Below are 6,132 nucleotides of genomic sequence, written 5' to 3' on the forward strand. Positions count from 1 at the left end.
ACAATTGTTTTGTGAAGGCTCCATTAAAATGTGCCATTTAGTATTCCTATAATGGAGTAATACTGTTTAACACTACTGAGCCAAACCAAGCTGAGCTGTGCCGAGCTATACTGGTGTTGGCCTGTTTACACATCCACCATAGTTACTGGAAAGAACAATGTGAAAAGAAAATATCAGAGCCAGCCCAGCCAGTACAGTTCGGCCTTATAATGTGAATCAGGCATAACACACTGGTTGAATCAACGTTGTTTCCACGTCATTTCAATGACATTATTTTGAACCAACGTGTAATAGAATTGACGTCTGTGCCCAGTGGGATGTCTGTCTGGGTAAGGCATTCTTCTTGCTGTTTGCTGGGCCAAAGGCATTCATTTTGATCCTCCAGCATCAGTACCAGCCACCGGGCAAAAACTGGCTGAATCAACGTTGTTTCCACGTTATTTCAACCCCCAAAATCTATACGATGACATTGAATCAATGTGGAAAACCGATTGGATTTGCAAAAAGTAACCTATGTCCAATGGCATGTTGACATTTTTTGTTGATTTCACGTTAGTTGACTACTCAACCAAATGGAAATCCAAACTAGACGTTGAACTGATGTCTGTGCCCAGTGGGAACTGACTGAAAGGACATGCTGTTGTCTTTCATGCCAATCTGCTGTCTCTCACCTCTCTGGGGGGTAATGGTGAGTCTGAGTCTGGACATATGCAGTGTGTGTCTGTGTGTGTGTGTGTGATTGTGTGTGTGTCCATTCATCATTACTCCTCTCCAGCCAGTTTCTCTATGGTCCTGTCCATTGTAATGCATCTGGACAGCTGGACAGCGGCAGGGGGCTCTGGAGTTTAAATTGCTCCCCTAGCAGTTCTATGACCGAATACAGCTACCATGATCACTGACAAACTCATACATCTTGCTGTTGCAGCACTCTTCACAAGAATCTCCCCTTTCTCACACAGTCTGAAAAGTTAGGGATTCGTGATAGAGGCTTACTGAGCTAATTTCAAGTGGAGATTCTATTTTGAAGGCAAATATGATGTGCCATCGCCATGCACTATACGATAGAATAATAGAGTTGGCTTCAGCACATAGGCTATAGTATGGCTTCATTCAAGACTACAATAAAACCCAACCACTGGGAAAACAAGAATCTTTGCTGCTTTTGCACCTTCTTAGTTGTGTTGTAATATTTGGGGTTTTGTAGAAAAATTGTGTTTTACAGAAGGTCCTTTCTGATTGACTCCACACTCTTGGAAAGGTTTTGACTAAGGAGCATCGTCACAAACAGAGACATTTCCTCCTGACTTCTAGATTTCTGATTGATCTTTGCGTTCAGAGGAAGTGGCGGTAAACAATGATTAAAGTCTGGCTGATTAATCAAAAACAATCTGTCCCTCTCTCCCGTCTCCCTCGCTGTCTCACTCCCTCCCCCTCCATCTTAATTTCTCTCTGTCTTAGACACGTGACGATGCAGAGTGATGGGACGGGGAAAAAGCCATCAGAGAAACTTGGATGGATGATCAAAGTCAACAGTTTGTTAAAGGGAAGACAGCAGCCATTTTGCATGGAAAGCGATATGATGTACTAGTTTGTTTATCCTGTGCTACATCATAAATTAGTTCAAAGAGCGTCCTGCTGTTAGAAGAGGAACCATTTATGTACATTTACTATTTGATTATGCAATTCGGAAATATGTGAGTGATTTAATTGCAACAAACTACGCTTTACAGAGGCAGCCATTGATGCAGCACTGACAGAGTACATGATATGATCATTGTTACCTACAGTCCATGATGTGGATTCTCTCCCTATGGCTAAATCACAATGTCACCTGCCAGAGGCTAGATGAGTGATGCTGAAAATACCTGGAGATTCAGTGCTGTGATGTTGATATGAAAGGCATCTATCTACATGAGGTGCCTGACAGTACCAATCCAGCATGAATGTGCATCATGGGTGGAATTTCCGACCCGAGTTAAGCATGAGTGAATGGGACATAATTCCCTTTTTATTCCATTTTCCCTTTACACGTATTCTGACCTTGAACTTAAGCATGAGAATAGCATGTTATTCACCCACCATTCATTTGGGATGGAGATCAAAGATACTGTATGAAGGTGTGGCAGAGGTGTGTCTACAGATTTGCAGTATTCTGACCTCGACTTAATTCCATCATACTTCTACCACCTTTAGGTGCGATGACATCGTGAAAAGGTCAGGCAACCTGTCAGTTCCTAGTGAAACAACATCTACTTCCTTTTGCCCCAATAGAAAAAGCACCATTCTCCATGCTCTGTATTTTACAAATTGATAAAGAGTTATTGATAAGAGAAAGGTAAATGAGTAAGCCGTTTGGATAAGGGGATTGTAAATATAAATGACGATTGTTTAAGATCGATTTTACCTTATGGTCACTGGAGAAGAAAATGTAAAACCAGTCACATGGGAGCAAACTGAAGCTTATCAACATATCACCTTTCCCACAGTGACGTTACGAAACGCTGGCTTTATAACTTGCAAGGATGATATTTGGAAACCCAAGCTATAGGCTTCTGTAGCCCACGCGCAAATGACAGTATAGCGCCAAACCTACGGAGTTGATTTATGATTTCCAGACTGTTTTAATTATGTGCCAGGACTCTTTACTGTATATTTTACCATTTGTATTGTGTTAAATATTAGCCACTATCGGTAGCCACCGTCAGTTATACCCACATACATTTATAACTGTCACTTTAGTTTCCTTACATTTGGCTTTAGATAAATTATTCCATGACATAGTTAGTTTACCTTTCTTTCCTCCGTCACCTTCCTGTGGCTGTTCCAGAGGATCACTAGCAGTAGGGGATCATATTAGGCTAACATATTACAAGTACATTTGTTGGGGACATGTAGCCTGCCTATTTGCATCGTGGAACGCAGACCATACGTAGCAGTTTAAACCTGGAGCCTGAGGGACGGTTCACGACGACTGGACCGTTGTCATCAGACTTCCATGATTAGTGAGGATTATTAGGGTAGGTTTATAGGACTACTATTCAACTCCTATTGTACACTTTTCTCAACATCCAATATTAATGTTTGAACTATTTAATATGGCAACTTCCAGGATGAATCAAACCACTGTATTTTTTGATTCACCAATATATTTCATGCATTCCTAACTCTAAATAATATACAAGATCAGAGTATTTTAATCTACCAGTTGGTGGTGCTAGAGGCGTCACTTCAGACCCTGGTTCGATTCCAGGCTGTATCACAACCGGCCGGGATTGGGAGTCCCATAGAGCGGCGCACAATTGGCCCAGCGTCGTCCGGGTTAGGGTTTGGCCGGGGTAGGCCTTCATTGTAAATAAGATTTTGTTCTTAACTGACTTGCCTAGTTAAATAAACGGTGAAATATTTAGGTTTTTAATGTAGCCTACATGGCTTTTTTACATTCATTCCCAATGTTCTGAAAGTTCTCCATATATTCTAGTGAGTCTGTCGAGAGAATTTGAACTAAATTGTACAACGAATTTAAAAGGGATGGCTTTAGATAAATTAACTGAAAATCCGATTGAATCGGGCCCCATACGCATACATAGTTATCCACTGTCAACACAGCAAGTCCATACGTAATGATCATGTGAGATGTGATATTTTGTATTCTTTACAATTGAGAACCACATAGGGAAACGTGTTTTAGTGCTTTGATATCCCCTGGGCCCTAACATATTATGGCATATCTCAAATAAAATCAATCAACCAATCAGTCCATCAATCACAACCACAGACAACGTACTATAAAAACAGTGTCTGGAGTTCTATGAAACGTCTGTGTGACTAGAACTCCAGCTCTGGCCTAAGCTCAGTCAGAAGGAAATGACAGATGCAGGATTACAGTAGTGAAACTGGGCAGCTGGACTGTTGGATGAGTCCTTGGCATGTCTGTGGTGGCCATTTTGTCTCTAATGTTTGCCACTGAGATCACTCACTCAGTTGGCTGAACACAGAGCCTCCGAGACTCTCTCATGTTCAGCCAATGGACATCAGTGGCCATTCATCTGCTCTACTGTAAGTTAAGTGGACATGGTCTGTCTGTGGAGTGGCGGCCATTTTGGCTGTAACGTTACAATGGGATGTGTGAGAGGATACAGATGGAGATGTGGTCCCAAGGTTCTTCTAGCTATTCATTTCTCTCAGTTGATTCTATTCTAATAATATCAACTCAATAGGCAATGCAGTAGACATGGAGTACATCAATTGAATCCTTACTCAATGGTCATTTCACTGAACCACCGCCACATACAGTACAATGTAGAAATATGGTCCCCTCCTAGAACTTCCCTCTTCCTAAACCTGATGATAAACCTGTTTGTCCAGACCCATCATCGCCTCACTGCACTTCATGCCTCCACAGGGTTAGTGTGTTGGTCATCTCTCTCTCACACACACACTCACACACACACACACACACATGGCTGTATTACATGCCCCTACAGGGCTAGTGCAGTGGTCTGTCGTTACATTGAGAGTCATCCATTAAATTAGACTGAGGAGGTGCTGTATGTGACATTGCGCTGTAGTTAAAGACCAGACCAGAGGCCTCTGATGGAGACAATGCCCAATCTGGGGCTCCGTTTCTCAGCCTTAACTCCCCCCCAAATAAGCACAAACCAGAAGCAAAGAACCATACAAGATTGATCCTACCTGTTGAGTTCTACTCAGTCAGTAATGCCATCAAAAGGAAAGTAAATTCACAAAAGAGGGATGTTATCTGAAAAGATACCCCAAGTAATCCAGTCAGCCTTAGAAAATAGCCTTAGTCTAAACATGATGTCCAGATGAATAAACAATGAATATAACACCACATGCATTTATGATGTATTTCTCCTAGTTGTCCCCCTTCCTTCCTGACACACACCACTACCTATTTGACACTGACGAGGTAAACGAGGAAGCCACTATGGGTTTTGGCTGGGGATTGACTGGGGCCCACAGCCTAATTAAACATTCTAAGGAACCATGGATATTTGTGGGTTACAGTTGGTCCCAAAATCAAGACATGCCACTCAAACCTACAGAACCCTGTTTGGTCAATGCCAGTAACTGCTCGTTATGAGCCGACAATGTTGGAATCAATAAAAAGTGTTGAATCAATTCACACATCAGTGGGGCCTGCCAATTGGCCGCAGGAAAAACATTGTCCGGTGTTCCACTATTTCCTTGGCTTTACTAATCATCACCCTCATTAAAAGATTAAAGAGAACACCTCAGAGGACAAGACCCCATGGATGGTAAACTAACAATGAATGGTAAACAAACAAGGCAAGATGGCCGCCAAACCTATACTCTACCAAACACTGCAAAAAATATCCCCAGATAACTGTAACAGAGTTTCTTCTCATCCTCTGAAATCAATGCTAATGTACCTATCCTCCCCCTCCACCCGTCCAGCAAGGCAACCAAACCGCACAGAGGGACACAGGGGTGTTAAAAACGAAACAAGGGACCCAATGTTGTATATCATATTGATTCCCTTAAAATTGCTCCAAACTAAAAAAAAACTTCCAGTCGGGACAACCCACGGGGAAATAAGAGCAAATATCATGCATCATACAGTCAGATCCCATAGTTCTTTTTGTCTTTGTTGTTATTTCCCCCTATGGACTGGAATCGTAGCCTTTAAGATGTTTTTTAGTCTAATGGTGTGTTAGGATTGTTTGGGTTTCCTAATAGAACTGATACAATACGACACACACACACACACACACACACACACACACACACACACACACACACACACACACACACACACACACACACACACACACACACACACACACACACACACACACACACACACACACACACACAGTTGGCTGTATTACATGCCCCTACAGGGCTAGTGCAGTGGTCTGTCGTTAAATTGAGAGTTACCCATTAGACTGAGGAAGTGCTGTATGTGACATTACGCTGTAGTTAAAGACCAGACCAGAGGCCTCTGATGGAGACAATGCCCGATTTGGGGCTCCGTTTCTCAGCCTTAACTCCCCCCCAAATAAGCACAAAGCAGAAGCAAAGAACAATGATTGATCTTACATGCTTAGTTCAGCTCAGTCATTAAAGCCACCAAAAGGAAAGTACTTT

This window comes from Salvelinus namaycush, chromosome 8, assembly GCF_016432855.1.
Source record: "Salvelinus namaycush isolate Seneca chromosome 8, SaNama_1.0, whole genome shotgun sequence".
Classification (NCBI taxonomy): Eukaryota; Metazoa; Chordata; class Actinopteri; order Salmoniformes; family Salmonidae; genus Salvelinus; species Salvelinus namaycush.